The sequence below is a fragment of the Maniola hyperantus genome, chromosome 17 (assembly GCF_902806685.2).
Source record: "Maniola hyperantus chromosome 17, iAphHyp1.2, whole genome shotgun sequence".
Classification (NCBI taxonomy): domain Eukaryota; kingdom Metazoa; phylum Arthropoda; class Insecta; order Lepidoptera; family Nymphalidae; genus Maniola; species Maniola hyperantus.
The window spans coordinates 13,632,070-13,654,040 of NC_048552.1; positions in this window are offsets into that span (position 1 = coordinate 13,632,070).

The window sequence follows — 21,971 nt, forward strand, 5'->3', positions numbered from 1 at the left end:
ACCTATAGTTTCACCATGTACGTCTGTCCGTCCATCCGCGGCTTAGTTCAGAAACTTAAAAAAATATTCGTAAAACACGTAAAATGATGACAAGTTTTTCTATTTTCTACTTTGGAACCACAACAGCTTCACTATTAAGTTTCACATTAACCATTATACCTGAGTGATATTTCAATCATTCTATTCAATAATTATCGATGATGAAGTAATCTTAACAGGTTTCAAAAGTGTATTGAAAATGTTTTAAAAATATACATCAGTGTCAAGTGATTTTAAATCGCAAGGTCACATTGATGCCTACACTGTGTGGAGTCCCCTCGAGCAGGGTCAGAGGTCAGGGGTCAGGGTCGCCTCTAACATAGCCGCTCTAAAGTGCTGAGTTTTTCATTTTCTTTTGATTAGCAACAATGTTACAAACTAAAATAAATGTAAACTTTTGTACTTGAGTATACTGAATGTAGTTTTACGACAAATGAGTTGAATTACGTTAATGGCAGTTTCATGCCATGGAGCTATATTGTATAGAGCCGCGATGGCCTCTAACTTTTCGGAGGTATGTTCATTTTTAACCGACTTCAAAAAAAGGAGGAGGTTCTCAATTCGTCGGAATCTTTTTTTTTTTTTTTTTTTTTTTTTAATGTATGTTCAATGAGGTGCCATTGTGGAGTCTCATAAAATTCGAAGTCTAGACGATTCGCGCAGCTGAAGCTAATTGGCACCGGCACCAAAAAATATTATTATGGAACTATATCAACTCTTGTATACATAATATATTCGGTAATAAATTAAATTATTTTTCAATTTTTAGTATTTGTGTAACGAAGTCGGTTTTTATTTTTTTTGTAAAAAATTTTAAGCAATTAAATATCACTTGCTTTAACTTGAAGAAAAACATCGTGAGGAAACTAGCACATCTAGAGTTGTCTATAATGTTTTCAAAGGTGTGTCAAGTTTACCGATTCGCACTTGGTGTGGTGGACTATTTCCATTCTGTGACGAGACCCGGGCCCAGTAGTGAGCAACGGGTTGATGATGATGACGATGATTTAGAGTGACATAGAATAAAAATATCATAATTATAACGTCTATGGTAGCAAAAGCCCTAAAATTTGATCGTATCGTTAAAAGAGCCTGTGGCCCTACCGCGGTTGTTTGACAGCTACAATGTCACGATCGCAATCATCTCTGATTGGTTAATGCTCGCTCACTATTGGCCACAATGCATTGTTGCAACAAGAAGCGCACAAATTCAGCCAATCAGAACAATTGAGATTGTAAAGATTGTAATAATGATTGGTGCAGGTTTTAGACAATCGCCCTACTGAATAGCCTACCGGCGGCGCTACTTTGGCAAGAGATAAAATCAACCTCTTTTCCACACGGACATCTGTTTTGATGGCACAATGGTGTTCCCAATCTGAACCTATAGTCGACTCAGTTTAAAATGTGTCGACTATAGTCCTATAGAGCCACACGAAAACTTTCGTCTAGTTAATTGTATTTAACAGTAGGTATATTTTAACTAAGACGTCGATTGTATTTGGTCGGGTCGCGTCACATGGGCTGTATGTTTACGCCCTAACGTCTTACGTGACCCGGTTTGGAGTGCTACATTCTGAATTCCCCGTCCCGGGGTATTTGCTAATGAAAGCTTCAAGTTCAGTAATGCCGGGATTGCTGCAGCGAGCCTGAACGTATTGGCGATTACAATTTAACACGTTATTGTCCGCCGATTGCGATTGCTCCCCGGGGAGCGGCGGGGAGCGGCGGGGAGCGGCAGGGAGCGGTGCGGAGCGGGACGGAGCGGAGAAGGAGCAAATTGTCACAAATGTTAGCCTCGTTCCGGACCCGACGCGTTATAACACAAATATCGATTGAGCTGATGTTATGAGCTTTGATAATATCAGATGGGGATTCAACCAACAATCGTAGTCAATTTGACAAGTTATAATATTTAGCTCGCAAAAGGGTTGAAGTTTGAAATAGTATTTTTAGCGTTCCGTAGATACTCGAAGAGTCATCATCATCATGATCAACCCATGATCGACTCACTACAGAGCACGGGTCTCCTCTCACAATGAGATGGGGTTGCCATAGTCTACCACGCTTGCCATGTGCGGATTGGCAGACTTCACACACCTTTGAGAACATTATGGAGAACTCTCAGGCATGCAGATTTCCTCCCAATGTTTTTCTTCACCGTTAAAGCAAGTGATAATTATTTACTTATAACGCACATAGCTCCAAAAGTTAGAGGTGCGTGGCTGGGATCGAACCTCCGATTTCCGATTACGACTTAATCACTAGGATCAACATAGAATTCGCTGGTAATCATCTGTTCACAAAATATATCTGCGGAAAACAATAGCTATACAAATTATCAAGTTAAAGCTTGTTTAGTACGCGACCGGACGACATGGTAATCGGGGGCCCCGCACACCCGCACACCCGCACAGCCGCACACCCGCACACCCGCACACCCGCACACCCGCACACCCGCACACCCGCACACCCGCACAGCCCCCGCGCTAACCCGCTGCAGGCGAGCGGTGTGTAGGGCATACCCCCGCCTCAAACCCCGATTGCCATCTCAACTTGTTGCGGCCTTATGTCTATCTGTCTTCCTGTTACATATTCGGCGCCTTTACTTGTCACAGAATATAATGCATTGGCACATTTATCCCGGAAAATTAAATAATTCCCACGGGGTTTTAAAAAATCTTTACCCATGGGACTAAGTTGCCGTCAAGAGCTACAAAAAGTAGATCTTATGAGACACACACATTGAAGGGTATGATGTGAACGCTATCTCTGGGGGCGACATTATATCGCGGCCGCTCGACGCCAGGGCCCTTGAGGGACGCGTCCAAACATATTAGGCGTCCTAGGAGCCTGTTTTACGAGATATTGCTCCCAACGTTGAGATAGCTTTGAAAAGAAATGAAATGAGTAAAGTAAATATTATATCTGTAGAGCTTTATTAAAATTACAAGAAACATTATTAACAGGTAGATGAAGAAAAACAATTTATGACATGAATATTGTTTTAATATTCAAGTTTTTAATGAAAAATATGCAATATTCAAGATCAGGTATACCTTAAAATTCCGAGATGTTAATTTATGATAATAACTACAAGGAGACCTTTGCGATCATTATGGAGACGACTCCATATTTTCTTGAAACGTGAAGTAGGTATACAATAAATCAAAACCTTAATTTGCTATAATCCGCTGAACACGATCAAATCTGTATGGTGCAACATGCAGTAAGCGACATGCACCGTCCGCCCTCCCACCGCTAAATATGCAGGAAAAACCAGCCACTACATGCTGCATGTTGCACCATACAGATTTGATCATTTTCAGCGGATTGGTTCATTGTATATCATGGATTTCCGCAAAGTAACGCCTGCTTCTATACAACAAACGCAACGAAATCGAAACATAAATGGAAGTGGTGATAGCAATAGTATAGAAGTGAAACTAGCCTCGTTCCTCGTTCCCGCCATGGCGCGGGCGGCGCTAATGAAGCTGCAGCTTCAAAGCGATTAGCTCATAAACAGTTTACACGTAGTTAATTGTATCATAACACACAAAGCTCTCGCTGTAAGGAGCCAGGCGCGGCAATAAAAACTTTGCTTCATTTATATATACCTACTCGAAGACAGAACGGAGGACTTTTTGCCTTTTGTGTACCAACATTTTGATTTGTTGTTTCGGATTAACTATGCTGCGTAGGCCGCTACAGCGTCACCGGGGAGGGGGACATTTTGATAATTTATTTCTTAAGATTTATAAATACACAAACACACACATACACCCACACGCAACCATGTCGCTACGCTCTTGACAGAGGAGGTGTGTTCAGTCGACCAATCAGATTCTCAGGCTAAGATCTATAGAGTGTTCTTTGAGTTTGCTCAGACTTAAGACACTGTTAAAATGAGACAGCGTTATATCGCTGACATAAATCTGTCTCATTTTAACTGAAACTTAAGTCTGAGCATAGTCAAAGTAAGCTCTATAGATTTCAGATTCAATTTAAAACAATATCACGTCGTGTTTTAAAAATCTGATGATTGATTGATTAAACACCTCTCCGCTCCGCTCCGCTTAGGTGGAGACCAAGCCTCAAATAGCTTGTTAGGCGATCGAATCATAAACAGTTCACACGTACGAGTAGTTAATTGTATTATAACACTCACAGCGCATGCTGTTAAGGAGCCAGGTGCAGCAGTAAAACACTTGCTTCTGCTACACTAAGGTGTCTTTATACACCATAATAGTATGAGACTTTTGCCTCTTGTGTGCCAAGATGTTGAAAATTTCGTTTAGGATTTTTTTTACTAAAAACATTTTCTTCTTTGTCGTTACGCTCTTGACAGAGCGGTGGTCCGTCGCTTAAGTGTTGTGGTGCGCTTAACTCTGCGTCTCCATTCCTCTCTAATGGCTGCCTTCTTTGTACACTTATGTAAGGTGACGTCCATCGCAGCCCTCTCTTGGTCTGTCCATCTCATAGACATCTACCACGTGCTTTGGTGCCCTCTACTCTTCCTTGAACATGAAGACATCGTTGCATATGGAGACATCGTCGCGTGACATGTAATGAAAGTGAGAATACGACCCGTACAGTAGAGGATAGCCGCTGCTTGATGCCAAGTTCTTCGAAAGTGGACTTGTTGGTCGAAAATTCGATCAAGTATTTTTACACAATTAAACTGGGATATTTAAACAAGTTCAAAACCTGACTAAAAATAAACCCTGAAATATAGTAGGTAAAATTGTTTTTATGTCACTTATCATAAACTCAAAAATTCACAAATCATAATCCTTTCTCTTAGCTTTGCCGCAGTCGGGTAAAGATGTTTTCAACAACAAAAATGCACGAAAGACTAAACCAGCGTCAAACCATCTCTAGTTAAGACTTCAAACAATACATCCAGAGATTTATATCCATTGTAAAGTGACTAACACACACAAACACACACACACATACACACAGAGAGATAGATAAACAAAATGTGCTCGGAAAGAAACAGACGCAGATTTTTATTGCCCTAGGGATATTGATTAACCAGTGTTGATGTGTTACTGTAAGGCAGATATAAGCTTTGCACTTATCTACACTTGTCTGGACGAAACAAAGGTAACGAATACTATGGCCTTATCGTTTAATACAATCTATTTACCTCTTCTTCCAAATCTAAATATAATAGAATAGTTTATGTTGAAATAAAATTTTATTAATTGCCGTTATACCATACATATACAATTAATATTATGTTATGGTTCCGAGACATGGTTTGTGACGTGGTTGCTAACTATGGCCTTCAAAAGAAAACTCAGAGTCACTCAGAGGGCGATGGAGAGTTTCTCTACGTGATCAAATCAGAAATGTAATCCGTAGGAGAACCAGAAGAAGAAAAAAATGATTCATCTTTATTATTTGAGCTTTATAGTTCCCGAGCTACAGAATGCTCCGGATTCCCTCATCATAACAGATGTGATATTGAATTCCGAGATAAGTCCGTCACAGTGTACTGATATCTGTTGAGTGACGTGTTTTACATAATTTGGGATCTCCATAATCGAGTTGGGGTCTGCGAAGACGTGGCGGCAGTGACACTTGTGTTGTCAGAACGACAGCCGTCATTGCTGTTATTATACTTGTGCGGTAATGTTATTTGGGCTGTGAACAACTCCGTAATAAACATATTATGGAGTAGGAGTTAAGAGGATAAACGTAGATTTCGATTTGATCGTCGCGCGTACGTATACATATTTTCAAAAGCTTCAATCGGCGACCTTACGGCGGTAATAGATGATGATACTATTAGTTAACTAACACCCTCCCCTTGCCCTTACCCCTAGTACCCTAAGTTACAAGTTACCCTTGTAACATTAAGGCGCCATCTCCGCGGACGAGAGAATCGCGGCGATAGTCTCGCCGTGTTACAAATTCGATACATACTCTATGGTATACAATGAACCAAAAGCTTAATTTGCTATAATCTGCTAAATATATAGACCTTACACCTGACCTGAGGATGCTCCGGTGTCGGGCGAAACGTGCGTCGAGTGTGTTTTGGGATTTGTGTGGTGCTGCGTGGTGGTGCTACGTATTGCTTGCCTGGTGGCTGCTTCTTCCTGCATGTTTAGCAGTGGGAGGGCGGGCGGTGCATGTCGCATGCTGCATTTGCACCATACAGATTCAACCTATTTCAGCGGATTATAGCAAATTAAGCTTTTGGTTCATTGTATATCATGGACTTCCGCAAAGTAACGTCTGCTATAATACAACAAACTCTATGGGTCTGTCTCCACAGGTCGAAACTATAGGTATCTAGCGGCAATAGTTTGTATCGAATTTTCTCACAATATAGCGAGACTATCGCCGCGATTCTTTCGTCAGTGAAGATGGCGCCTGTCATGTATAAAAACCTACCTACATCATTTGTTTACCTTTTTATAATAAAAAGATAATACAAGTGGGTAAGATGAAAAATGATATTGTTGTACTGTCATGCTACTTAGCTCAATAAACACGTTCTCTGCTTAAATATCGTATTATTTAACATAATAGTGGCGACGAGGCGCAAATTCGATTAAAATGGATCATAAAGCAGTGAAATTTGGTGAATTTAACCCTAAAATAGATATATGGGACAATTACATCGATCGATTGAAGTTTTGTTTTGAGGCTAACGGCATCATGTTGGATGGCGCAAAACGAGCCAATTTCTTTACTGTGTGTGGAGCAGAAGTTTTTGAAACATTTTTAGCTTTGATTACACCAAGAAAAGCCAGTGATGTGACATTTGTGGAAATTGAAGCTATTTTGACAAAACATTACAGCCCAAAACCAAATGAAATTTCAATGTCATACAAATTCGATACACGGAATCAGAATACAAATGAAAATGCATCCGAATATATTGCACAGTTACGAAAAATTAGCTCTAAATGTAATTTTATGGAATTAGAACGGATGTTACGCGACCGACTAGTGTGTGGCATGAAGGATCGTCGTCTACAGTACGAACTTTTAAAAAAAGATAACCTGCGTTATCAAGACGTCGTTGATGCCATGCTAGCAGCCGAAACGGCGGGAAAAGACTGCCACATGATTCAGTCATCTACAAGTACAGACAGCAGCTGCACAAGCTCAAACGGTGCAGCAGCCACTACAAATCAAGGTTCCTCAGTGGAAGCCATGGATATTAATGCAGTACAGACTAAGACAAACATACGACTATGTTACCGGTGTGGGGACCGTCATGGTGGGGAATGTAGATTTGTTAACGCCACTTGCCGATTCTGCAAGAAAATCGGCCACATTGAGAAGATCTGTTTATTAAAGAAGAAGTCTAAGAAGAGCATTAACTTCACCGATGATGAAATAGCTACACACTTGAATGGCCTTTACAGTATTCAATGTGATACTAAAGTAGCACCATTTGTGGTTGAAGTTTTATTGGAAGGCATACCTGTAATACTTCAGGTGGACACAGGCGCAAGTTTCTCAATAGTCAATGAACGCACTTGGAAGAAGATTAAATGCCAAAACCTACACATCATTCTCCAACCAGTGTCACTTACTCTACGCACATGGACAGAAACACCTGTCATGTTACTCGGCCAAACTAAGTTACAAGTTCAATACAAAGACATCAAATGTACCTTAAATATAATTGTAGCAAAAGGGGGTGGTCCCAATCTTCTGGGACGGGACTGGTTGACCCCGTTGAATATTGCACTAAATATTAATTTTATGTCGAATAGTGATCTTATGAACATTGACAAGACAATTTCTAAATACAGTGACATCTTCAGAGATGGACTTGGCACATTTACTGGAGATCCTATTACTATACATCTAAAACCTGACGCTACACCTAGATTTTTAAAAGCACGTCCGGTACCTTACGCTATCAAAGCTAAAGTTGAAAAGGAAATTGACCGCCTGGTGGCAGAAGGTGTACTACGGCCATTGTCCTTTTCAGAGTGGGCGACACCGGTCGTACCAATAATAAAGAAGTCAGGTGATGTCCGTTTGTGTGGAGACTATCGCAGTACTGTCAACCAAGGTACAGAGTCAGACACTTACCCTATGCCGACAGCAAATGAGGTATTTGCTACAGTTGCAGGTGCTAAGTTTTTTACAACATTAGACCTTGATAGAGCATACACGCAAGTAAAAGTTAGTGACAGCACATCAAAAATATTAACTTTAAACACATGCAAAGGTCTTTATTCAGTTCATCGGTTACCTTTTGGAGTCAAAGCTTGTCCTGGAATATTCCAAAGATTAATGACAGCATTGCTAGCAGGAATACACGGAGTCGCAGTTTTAATTGATGACATCATTGTGAGTGGCCCGACAATGCTTCTTATGCAACAACGACTCGAAGCGGTTCTAAACCGTATACAGAAGGCAGGATTTCATCTTAACAAGACCAAATGTAAATTTGCTCAGGAGAAAGTTGAATTTTTAGGTTTTGTGATCAATGGAGAAGGTATACACCCCGCTCCGAGCAAAGTGGAAGCCGTCTTGAAAACACCTGAACCTAAAAGTGTACAAGAGTTACAGGCGTTTTTAGGATTATACAATTTCTATGAAAGGTTTATACCTCACAAAGCAACTTTACTGGAGCCGTTGCACAGACTCCTTGATAAATCACAAAAATGGCGGTGGACTGAACGTGAACAAGAAGCTTTCAGTAAAGCCAAACAAATGCTTACATTTAATACTACATTAGTTCATTATGATTTGAATAAACCACTAATACTCACATGTGATAGTTCAGAATATGGTGTCGGGGCAGTGTTATCACATGTGATGGAAGACGGACAGGAACGTCCGATCGCAATGAGCTCTAGGACGTTAAATACACATGAAAGACGATACTCACAATTGGACAAAGAAGCTACCGCAATTATGTTCGGCATTAAAAAGTTCCACAACTATTTGGCTGGGAGGTCTTTTACGGTGATAACCGACCACAAACCTCTGCTTGGAATTTTTGATCCAAAAAGACCTATGCCATCTATTTTATCGCCCCGTTTGACAAGAATCTCTATAGCATTAACGGCACACGATTACAATATTGCTTATCGACCAGGAACTCAAATCGCCAATGCAGACGGTTTAAGTCGATGGCCTCTACCGGTGCCTGAGTTAGAAGAAGAACCTTTATATGAAATACTTCTAATGGCAGAAAAACTAGAAGATTTTCCTTATTCTGCTGTTGAGATAGCATCCGAAACTAAAAAAGACCAAACACTCTCACGAGTTGTTCACTTTCTACAATGTGGATGGCCAAACAAGGTTACAGATAGAAATTTACGAACCTATTGGCTACATAGAACAGAATTGTCTTTACAAGATGGCTGTGTATTACTAGGATGTCGTGTTGTTATACCACAGCCTCTTCGACAAAACATCCTACACATGCTGCACACTACACATAACGGCATTGTCCACACAAAGGCACTGGCCCGGAGTTATGTGTGGTGGCCACAGTTGAATGAAGACATAGATGAATTGGTCAGCAATTGTGCTAGGTGCTTAGAAAATAGACATATGCCTCCAAAATCTTCACACGAGTGGGTCATCCCTTCAAGGCCATGGTCTAGAATTCATATAGACTTTGCAGGACCATTTATGAATAAGAATTTTTTCATAGTCGTCGATGCCTTCTCTAGATGGCCAGAAGTGTTAATGGTAAACAACACAAATTCCACAACAGTGATTCACCATTTAAGGAATTTATTTGCTACTCATGGCATATGTGAAACCCTGGTATCTGACAATGCCACTTCTTTTGTGTCCAGTGAAATGAAATCGTTTTTAGAATCCAACAAAATAAAACATGTGACATCCGCACCATACCATCCGGCCACTAATGGTTTGGCAGAACGTATGGTACAGACAGTGAAGGAAAAATTACGGAAGATGGAGGGACCATGGGAAATAAAAATTCCGAACATGTTGTTAGGCCTACGCGTTACTCCATGCTGCACAACAAAGAAAAGTCCTGCCGAACTGTTGATGAATAGACGCCTTCGCACGCTAATGGATACCCTACACCCTGATAATATACAACACAGAAGAATAGAAAACCAAATCATGAATAACGCCCAACAAAAAACCAGAGAAACTAATGTGTCACAAAAGGTCATGTACAGAAACTACTCAAGCGGACCGAGATGGTTACCAGGGCAGGTTGTGGAGAAAAGCGGCCCGTCTAGCTACAGGATACAAACCGGAGATGGTGCAGTGTTAAGACGACATATGGACCAAATAATCAAAATAAAAAACAGAGAGGAAACTCATGACAGAAATGACAAAGAAAAAGAGGATGGGTTAGAAGGAGAGATAGAAAATGACCCTGCTATAGAAATACCAAGCTCTGAGACAGGCGAAGGAGAAATAGAAAATGACCCTGATCCTATAATTGAAATACCCAGCTCAGAGAGATGGGAAGAGATATTAGGAATACCTAAATCAGCAGAAATAGACATACCGGGGGGGAAAATTAGAACAAAACGAAATCTTCATAATAAAGTTCCATATTCTAGGCCCAGTGGTTCTAATGAGAATATTGATTGTGTTGATTTGAATGATTGATTTGTAAATTGTTTGTTTGTGTACTTAGTTATCAATTTAAGATGTTAAACTTTAATTATTGTGTATTACTTACTTAGAGGGAAGGTATGTCATGTATAAAAACCTACCTACATCATTTGTTTACCTTTTTATAATAAAAAGATAATACAAGTGGGTAAGATGAAAAATGATATTGTTGTACTGTCATGCTACTTAGCTCAATAAACACGTTCTCTGCTTAAATATCGTATTATTTAACATAATAGCGCCTAACAGTTAGTATTTATTGTGTGTCAGCTATCGCCGCAGTTATCAACATAAGCCGCTGCGAGCTGCGCGGAGGCTTGCGGGGCTCCGGCTCCGGCGAACTGAGATACCGCTCCGACGCGCTCGACCAAAAACTTATTATCTCTCGCCCGCGCTCGCTTAGTCTGGCAACGTTCAAGATGTTCTGGACATTGCTTAATGCTTATTCATACCGGAAAATGCTTTCGTTAGTTATTTATTTTGATGCCATAAATCGTTAAATTATCTTCTTATATATACTCGTAACTAGCTGTACGTTGATAGATCAGTCAGTTAATCAGTTTGTCAGTCACCTTTTTTAAATATTTTTTTATATATTTAGATAGCTCAATAGTGTCAATAGCTCAACGGTTAAAGGAGCGGACTGAAATCTTAAAGGTCGGCGGGTTCAAACCACACCCGAAACAAATATAATCATCATCATCATCATCATGAGCATGCTATCTATCGCTGCGCCACCACCACGGGTCTCCTTTCAGAATGAAAATGGTTTGCCACAGGCTGCCTCAGCAGGCTTGGCTCAGTGCGGATTGGCAGACTTCACACACCTTTGAAAACATTATGGAGAACTCTCAGCTGCAGGTTTCCTCACGATGTTTTCCTTCACCGCTAAAGTGAGTGATATTTAATTGCTTACAACGCACATAACTCCGAAAGGTTATAGTTGCGTGCCCGGGATCGAACTGCTGACCCCCGGAATAAGACGCAGACGTCTTAACCACTAGGCTATCAGGCACAATCCAGCTGTATCACTACCCAAATAATAAATGCGAAATCGACGTGTTTGTTTGTTGGTTTGTCCTTCAATCACGTCTTAATTTTTGCATGTTGCAAGATGATAATAGTTAAAGACTTGGAGAGTGACATAGGCTACTTTTTAACCCGAAACATCAGAAAGTCCCCCGGGGTTCTTAAAAACACGCGCATCAACTGGCTGTTAATAAAAACACGCGCATCAACTGGCTGTTAATAAAAACACGCGCATCAACTGGCTGTTAATAAATCCATGCTAGTTTTAATCCCATAGAGTTTTCAACAACGCATTCACACATCGCGCATCGCGTGGAGCAAACTAAATGAATACCAGATAATTGGGATTTAGTGTTTAGTGCTAATTGCACGCTCGATCGCGCGGGTAATGGCCCGGCGCCCGGCGGCCGGCGCCCGGCGCCCGGCGCCCGGCGGCTGATTGTTCCGAAAACTAACATTACTACACTATTACCGATAATGAATATTAAGATTGCTTTGCGATGCGATTACGGGTGATCGTGCACTAATAATAACTGACCTAATATCGAGTGCACAAACACACAGCTGGACATAGGCCTTCCCAAGTGCGCGAACCACACACGATTCTCTGCATTTCTCATCCACCCACTTTCCGCTGCCTTGGAGGTCGTCCCACGCTGTGCTTGCCGATACGCGGTCTCCACTGCAGAACACGTCTGCCCCAGCGGCCATCGGTTCTGCGGCAGACGTTTGATGGTAAGCATGACCTGAATTGACATCGCGATTAGCTCCAGATAAAGGAAACTCTCCAAAGGTCAGCAGCACAGATAAAATTAATTGTTGAATTTGGCAAATTAATTGTAATTGGTAATAATTAAACTGAAAACTGAAGCTACGAGCCATCACAACTCTTCATAAGTAGTTCGATCAATAAATATCTATTTTTAAAACAAAACAAATGATTAGATTGTTGGTAGGTAAATAGGAGAACAGTTTTGTGCACGAGCGGCGCGTGGAGACACTGGAGAGTCGCTAGTAACGGCCGAAGCGCTCCATTAATTATGTTAATGAGCTTCCACGAGACACCACTACTGTTACTTATTTATTTTCACCTAAAATAGAAGAAAACTGATTTTCTATTATAAATTTTGAGAGATTTCTGTACATAAGCTAGTAAGTTAAGGTTGGTAAAAGTTTCTCTGGAGGGTAAGATTCGAAATGAAGAGATCTTCAGGAGAACTGAGGTCACAGCAAGAGCCCAAGATTTCTGAAGTTAATTTACTCTAATGTTAAAGTTAAAGTGAGTCACCAAATAAAACGATTTAGGTTGTATAAGTCAGGATTTACCGCTTAGATTTTTTTTTAAATTCCTCTCCAACTAAGCGTCAGGCTTGTGCTAGGAGTAGGTACGACAATAGTGCACCGGGCGGGGTTTGAACCGACGACCTTTCGGTGTTCAGTCCACTCCTTTACCGGTTGAGCTATTGAGGCTCTTAGAACATCAAATTCAAATTCAAACCATTCGCATTCATGATAGTCAGTTGTTGAGTTTGTATGATATAGTATATATAATATACATCGGCCTGTAGAATGATATTACCTCTTTGTAGAGCGTTGTCTCTGTCACTCATACCTATATGACGTTTTGTCTATCTCAACGACAGAGACAGTGCTCTACAAATTTGCTATCTCCTTCTAAAGGTCGATGTGAATTACTTTCGTCCACGTACTGTACTTACCTATTGCGATGGACAATTTTGAGAACAGTCTCATGAAGTACATGAACGATTATGAACCCTTCCATCATCATCAGCAACCTATCACCGGTTCACTACTGAGAACAGGTGTTCTCACAGAGTGAGAAGGGCTTAGCCGTAGTTCACTATGGTGGCCAAACTTGCGGACGGGCAAATTTCACACACATTTGAGAATATTATGGAGAACTCTCATGTAATCAGGTTTCCTCACGAAGTTTTCCTTCACCGTTATTGTTATGAAAAACTATAGGTAACTCAAGCATACTTTACTCGCGCAAGACACGTGGTCTGATTACAGGACATTAATTATCAGTCGATCACGATGGTTAAGCACCACTCAAGTCAGTAGTTGGATGGGTTACCGAATCTGGCTCCTTCGTATCTTTCTTACCTTGGAGAGCATGTTAGCCATCGGTACCGGTTATTATCAGAAGTCAAAATCGCACGTAAAATTGCAATTTCTGGAATCTTTGTAGAAAAAACTAACTTTGCCCCATAGCTACGTAATTACTTACATTAGAACATCCCTATCTCAATGAAATGATATCCTTTTTAAAATCTCCGCTCGCTGGCCATAAACCAGCAGTATCGCGCACCCATCGCATAAATTCCTTGCGCAAATACACAGCGGATGTGCAGATCACGAAGCGACTGTATCGGGCGACACATAAATAACTGCCGAGCCGACTCGTATGTATTATATATCTACACGTATGTATGTATATCTTCTAATGGACTTCGATCTGATACAGTGCTAAGTAACTTTGATGATGCCTCCTTCTACTTACTTAGTTATTTTACTGGACATAAAGATCACACTTTGTGAAAAGCCAGACAGACAGACAGAAAAAACTACTCTGTATGGATTTGGCTGAACGTTGTAATGGAGGTAAAAGGTGCGTACCTTTTACCCTGACTTAACACATATCCCGAAAAATCAAAGAGTTCGCGCAGAATTCAAAAACCTACATCCAAGCGGATGAAGTTATAGACTAGCGCTTGGCTGCAATCACACCTGGTGGCAAGTGATGATGCAGCCTAAGATGGAGCGAGCTTGCCAAGAAGATGCCTATTTACTCTTGACTTGATGGTGCCCATATTACAGCTTGAATATTACGGGTCCTTATTAAAGTTCAACAAAGTATCGATCGGGCTTGGTGCCAGATTGGGAATTATTTGGTCGGTTCGGGCTGTCGGTGTCGTCGCGTTCACAAAGCAAGCCATTTATTATTTAGGATCAGCCGATAATCAGCGATAGCGGATTCCGTTTGAAGGGGCCCGCCACAGTGCAGCAAACATACAGTATACATGTATGACGCGCCGGCTTTACTGACGTATTTCGTCGATGTTAGCCCGACTAGTTGCGACATCCAGAATCCTTTTTGTCAGGTACGGCAACTATGGGTGGGTTCGATGAAATGCGTAAGTAAAGTCAGTGTGTCATACATATATAATGGAAATCAGTGACGATAGTTTAAACGCTAAAACATACAGTAGATGGGAGAAAGACCGAGGTGCCAACAACAATCTAAATGATTGAAAAAATCCAGTCTAAATAATGCAAGTCATCCAAAGGTGGGGATACCTTTATTCCGATCATTGACTGACAATCCCTATTTGCACTTTTTCGTATCAATTTTCTTGAAAGTTTACAATATAGATGACAACATTATTATACCTTAATTGATTTCCTCGTCATTTAAATTATTTTTATTTTCATTTATAAACACTTGAGTGCTTAGCACTCAATATGAAACCAAATGCAATAAAAAAATGGCAGCTATATTCGCTTAGCAGTTCTGCACTTTTCCATACCAAAATGACTTTTGATGTCAATTATCTAGTAGATGTTGTTAATAATTTAGTGTTGTTCTATTAACATTTTATGGCATAGTCCAGAGCATTAAACTCGGAATGTTATACTCATTTCTGAACTGTATGGTGGCTGCGCTGTGGTATTACTGCTGCAATTTACAACCGTAAATATTTTAACTCTTACGAAAACGATTTACAGCTCTTATTCATTGATTATAGAGGTTATTTTGGCGTAGCTTTGAGAATTTTGGCGGTAAATAGGTATATTTGATTAGACGACGGTAGAGGTGCGTTCCCGCGCATCGCTCCCCGCAGACCATCGCATCTGGTGATGAGATCTGGAGATTTATAAGCTTGTTAGCAATTGTTTGGGGAGAGGTTGTGAGAATGATGTACAGTGTACTGTATACGCAACAGAGGGAATTATTTATTTTCACAGCTCTATTTGTTTTGCTTATGATGGATTTGCTAATACTAACGGGAAAATTGAGAGTAATTTTCGAACGAGTAATAAGTTTCAGCATAATTGCACCTATATTTTTGGAAAAAAAACCGAAAGGTAGCCTACAGATTTGTTCGTTTTTTAACGTGCTCTTATAGAGAGAGAGAGCCCGTGAGGGCCAGACCTTCGTAATTCTATAGAAGCTGTGAGTTTCAGTGCGTATTATCCCCAACACAGAGAGGAACGATCAGCGACTATGATGTTTGCAGTCGCAGCAGTTTGGATCATGGTGTCTTTGGGAGATAACAGCCAACAAAGACCTTCTATCATCTAAAATCTCATCATCTAAAGTCAAATTTTCAAATATTATGTGATTTTGATGTGATCAAACAAAACCGCGTAAAATTTTCTAAGTTCAAACGTCTGAAATCAAAAATTAAATTATGTAAATCCCTAAGTACGTTTGTAAATAATTGTATTGACTTTAATCCGCCTTAAGTCTTGAACTCACAATACCTAACTCGGTCTTGCTTTTTGTTTGAGATCAAACGACAAGGTTCAAGTTACGGGTAAAGGTTATACATTAACTTTTTTCAACTAAGTGCACGTTCACTTTTTTGAACTAAGTGCACGTTCACTTTTTTCAACTAAGTGCACGTTCACTTTTTTCAACTAAGTGCACGTTCACTTTTTTCAACTAAGTGCACGTTCACTTTTTTCAACTAAGTGCACGTTCACTTTTTTCAACTAAGTGCACGTTCACTTTTTTCAACTAAGTGCACGTTCACTTTTTTCAACTAAGTGCACGTTCACTTTTTTCGCATGGGTGCAATGTAGATACTAATGTGGTGTCAGTGAGGTGTATTTGCCTCGGAAACTCTCAAAAGAGAGCATTTTTTTCCGACCTAATTCACATTACTTCAATTTCTCTAGGGATCTCTAATTTTTTGAGAATTAAACTATAGCTATAAACCTTCCTCTTGAATCACTCTATCTATTGATGAAAACCGCATTAAAATCCGTTGCGTAGTTTAAAAGATCTACGCGTTCATACATACAGACGCGGGAAGCGACTTTATTTATAACTATGTACACATACAATATATTATATGTATACACAAACAATATACATACGTGAGTGATACAGGCTATTAATTTGAAAAAAATCAATATGGCGGCTGTGTGTTGACATATTCAAATGTGAAAATGTTTACGTTTTAGTTAAGATTTTAGTTTAATTTAGTTGTTTTAAAAATGCCTTGCTATTTTCGAGTAGATAAACATTAAAAAGGTCTCGGTTACTGGTTAAGGAGATAAAAGGATTTCAAAAAATTCACAAATAATATAAAATGTCAAAGCAAATCTTCTCCAATATTTTTAAGTTAAAATTGCTGTGAAGAGATGGTGCCGTCACATTCAATATGGCGGGCGCGGTTCGACGCTCACTGGCTACATCACTCGTTACTCGTTACGTCACTCGCTCAGTATTATTGAATATCAGAAGCCTTCATAAAAATGCCAATTGGAGATTAAATGGCGAAATGGCTGCTATTGAACTACAAATATTACTAAGAACATGCTAGCAACGAACACTATGACTGTGACAATACCTACTACGCACTAGACGGGTCATTTCTAGGGTTCCTTACCTCAAAAGGAAAAATGGAACCCTTATAGGATCACTTTGTTATCTGTCTGTCTGTCAAGAGCTTCCCGTACTTCCCGTAGACCTAGAATTCATGAAATTTGGCAAGTAGGTAGGTCTTATGGCACACGTAAGGGGAAAACCGTAAATTTGTGGTTGCATCACGAAAAAAATTAAAATGTGTTCATGAACAAATAATTACTATTTTGAACTTTCAAAGTAAGATTAATATAACAAGTGAGGTATCATATGAAACAGATTTTTATTTCTTTTTATGCATAAAACTGTTAATGCCAGTCGCTTTAGTACTGAGTGAACATAACAAAACGAAACCATGGCCTAGCGGGCAAGGCGTCGGGCGCGAACCCAGAAGACGGTTCGAATCCTGCCGGTTCCGCAATTTCTGATATGCATTTGATATGCAAATTTAGAAATTTCCTTGTAGTGTAGTTATGTAATAACACTATCATAAAAATTATAAAAATAGTTCTGTGTTATATTCTCTTGTTCTCTTCTCTTTGGTACTTACTGCTGCATCACAAACTAGCATTTTGTGTGTTTGCCGAGCTATCCAACCTGCCTGTAGGCTCTACCTCTGCCACCAGGGCTACAAGTAGACATAAGCATGTAATATGACGTAGGTATAATAACTCCAGCACAGCTCATCAGGTAAACTCATTACGACGGTTATTCAGCAACCCCAATAACCAACAAGTCCCTTTGCCCTCGCTTTTCCCGCCTTTTTCCGTAGTAGTACTGAAGTACGTTGTTAATGAATGACGTCTACTGTTGGTACAGTAGAGTAGGTAACTAAGTTTACTTTATACTATGATGTTACACTACCTACAGAAATAACACTTTGTTTGGCCCCACTGAATGCAAATCTGCCCACCAATTATTGTGTAAAAAAAACGTAATGGGGCTCAGAACTCATTTCCAAGCAAAACGATACTTTACTATTCTTACTATATTATGCTACTACTGTGCTTTTGAGTCCAAAGTTCTTGATTTCGATCGAAGCGGAACAATTACAAATAACTTTCATTCGGTTTTTTGATCCTCGTGTAAAATTTTGTTACGTGTAATCTTTTTGTTCGTCAGCTCCTCAATTGGTGTCATTGCATCAAGCGCAAAGTCTAAATAGTTAATTAATAAAAAATATTTTGCAAATCGGTCCACTAACCTCGAAAAAATTTGTGTACATTAAAAAAACGGGCCGAAACGAACCGCCTCCTTTTTGGAAGTCAGTTAAAAAAAATTAAAGATGCCTTATTTATACCTACTATAAGAAGCTCTTCGGAGAAGTTATTTCTTTGAAAAACAAAGGTATATTTTAGAATTACAATAATATTTGTGTCGCTAACTGTACTCCTGTTCTGTAGCTAGAGTGTGAACCACTTTGACGAATCACCAGCACTCTTCAGCGTGACGGCAAGTTGCAATAATATGTTACCATGTATACCGATAGGTGCCCGTGTGATTTACTATGTTACTATGTCACTACGAGCTGCGTAATGAACCTACGCCTGGATTAGCTATGTTACCGCCTTGAGCTTGATTAGCAAGGGTTAATGTTACCGGATTACTGACAATGTTACGTGTAACATTAGTGTCTTGCAGCCGCACTCAGAGTCGCTTAATCGTTACTTAACATTGAGTTAAAACGAAACAGATTTGTGTGAAAGATCTGTCTCGTTTTAACTCAATCTTAAGTAACGATTAAGCGACTCTGAGTGCGGCTGCAAGAGACTTAGATCGACCGGACTCACTTGGTCACGTGATCCGAGACGGTGACGCACGCCCCTCCGACGGCACTCCTATGAGTCTTCTCTTTTAGATATTTTAGATAGAGAGAGTTAAGAAAACGAAGACATGGGTGATTTTGAAACAGCCTTATGGGCATTTGAAAAAACAATTAAATGGGTACTTACATGGAAACCTAACCTCACATGTAACTACTACGGACAGTTATAATTATCTTTTTCTCCCACTTATTTTGATAGACTTTGTATACATCGATATTTTTGTTAGTCTGGTAAGTAGAATTCGTGAATGCGGGCCTCAAGTCTGGCTCTGAAACTACATGGGAGCTCGTCATCCTCCTTTGGCATGCAGATAGCTATTATCACGTATACAATATACGTCTAGGTACATAAATTCAACCCCTTAAGAGGTAAAATAGGGGATTTTTTTTTTTGAAATTTGTGTAGTCCACGCGGACGAAGTCGTGGGGATAAGCTAGTGGCGTATAAATAAATCAGTGGCAGATTAAATCGAAGCATTAGGCGGGGCTTCGTACATCGCACTATTAATCTCTTCATTTATATCTATTATTTCTTTGGCTTCTTCCTACTGTTCCATCTCGTTCTTTCACTAATGAATAATAGAGACAGAGACTTATTATTTAGGGTTCACAGGTCTTGATGACTTTGGAGGATTGTCCTAAAAGTAAGATCAATAGAGCATTTCGCAGTTTCGCGGAAAGTGAAATTTCGCACTAAACAATTTTCGGAGCCATGTGCGTTTTAAGTAATTTAAAATTATACCACTTGCTTTAACGGTGAAGGGAAACATGGTGAGGAAACCTGCATGCCTGAGAGTTCTCCATAATGTTCTCAAAGGTGTGTGAAGTCTGCCAATCCTCACACGACCAGAGCGTGGTAGACTAGGGATGAATATGCTCAACGCTATTACGACGGCTGTATGGCCACCGCTCTACTAGGAGACCTTAACGTCAGGGACCTATGTCTAGTGCTTTTCCCACGTTATGCCATGAAAAATATTCCGTTTCTTTTTTAACCGACTTCCAAAAAGGAGGTGGTTCTCAATTCGGCCCGTTATTTTTTTCGACTTTTTCGATTTTGATTCGATTTTTTCCAGGTTTCTGGACCGATTTGCAATTTTTTTTAATAAATGATAGTCATCCTACACATAATAGGGATTCCTGACACACATTGGTACAAAAGGCATTCGTACTGAAACTGAGTGAAAGGGATACTTTTGACGAAGCCGCAACAACGCACTTTTATAAGATTAACTTTATCAGATTTGTTTTATAATCCACTCGTTTTGGGAATATAATATTATCAGCTTTAATTAATTAAGCATTTCTAGGGCGTCAGTATTTCTACACTTATTATAAAACACTAGCTGATGCCCGCGACTTCATCCGCGTGGATTTAGGTTTTTACAAATCCCATGGGAACTCTTGGATTTTTCGGAATAAAAAGTAGCCTATTACCTTTCCCGGGATGCAAGCAATCTATGTATTAAATTTTGTCAAAATCGGTGGAACGGATGGACCGTGAAAGGCTAGCAGATAGACAGACAGACACACTTTCACATTTATAATACATATTAGTATACGTGTGTGTATATTAGCGTGGACTATAACGCCGGCAACTTCCCAACTTCTAACCACTGAGTCATTGGGGTTTCCGTCAAAGAATTCTTAATAGCCAGATAAGACATTATAATAGAGTTGGTAAACACGATTACTTGCATTTAAAATGTACATAATTATTATATTTAGGCAAACAGATGCGACGGTCTAGAAACGAAAATGAAATATAAGTATTATTATTCCCGTTAGAATAACAGGATCCAATATTGAGGCCGAGCGGCGCTATATCCTGGCTATATCAAATATTGAGGCCGAGCGGCGCTATATCCTGGCTATATCAAATATTGAGGCCGAGCGGCGCTATATCCTGGCTATATTATTGAGGAAATGTTTAAGTTGCAGGATTAATATTGAGGAAATGTTTAAGTTGCAGCATAAGTTTATTGAGAGTTGTACCTATCTAACTGCGGAGGCGGCGGTAGCAGTGAGGCGGTGACCACTTATCTGCGCGCGTGATTTGCATCCGCTCTCGAAGGCTGCACTCCGCAGACACTCGATGCTCGAGTCTCAAGTCTGCTCTCAACTAGTATTACGTAACGAGGTATCTATTTTATACATGTAGACTGTTTAGAAAATAGGAGATAATAATAAAAAATACAGAAAAATTATTAAAAACCGTCTCTATACCTAACCGTGTTTGTACATTAAAAATTAAAGATAATAATGATATATTATGTATACAAGAGCTAATAATATAGTTCTATAACAATATTTGTTGGGAAGTGTTTCGCACCATCTCGTTCAAGAAATGACACTTTGTTTGATGTAACCACAAATTCATGGATTCCGGATTTTTTACTCTACTTGTGCTATACGATAATGCTACTTCCCAAATTTCATGATTCAACGGGAAGTACCCTATAGGTTTTGATTCCCTTGACAGACATGACCGACAGACACAGAGAGACAGACAACGAAGTAATCTTATAAGGTGCCTTTTTATTTTTGGATATACGGAACCCAAAAAACGCCGTAAAGAGAAAATAAAATTTAAAAATGTTTAATAAATCCTGCAGCAAAGTGAGTGTAGCTATTTTAGCAATAAAAGCAATTTTTCTAACAGAATCCTCGACGCAGCCACCGAACTAGATTAGAGTGAAGAGTAAACCTTCCCCCCCCCCCCTCGCCCCCTGCCAACCCTCTCCGTCCCGCGGCCGCCGCTAACCACTTATTGGGTGAAATGAAATCAAGGTCGGTTGTGAAGTATTGTGCCACTAACGAAGACACTCGCGCAAAGGTCTTGTGGGCAAATGAAAATTTATA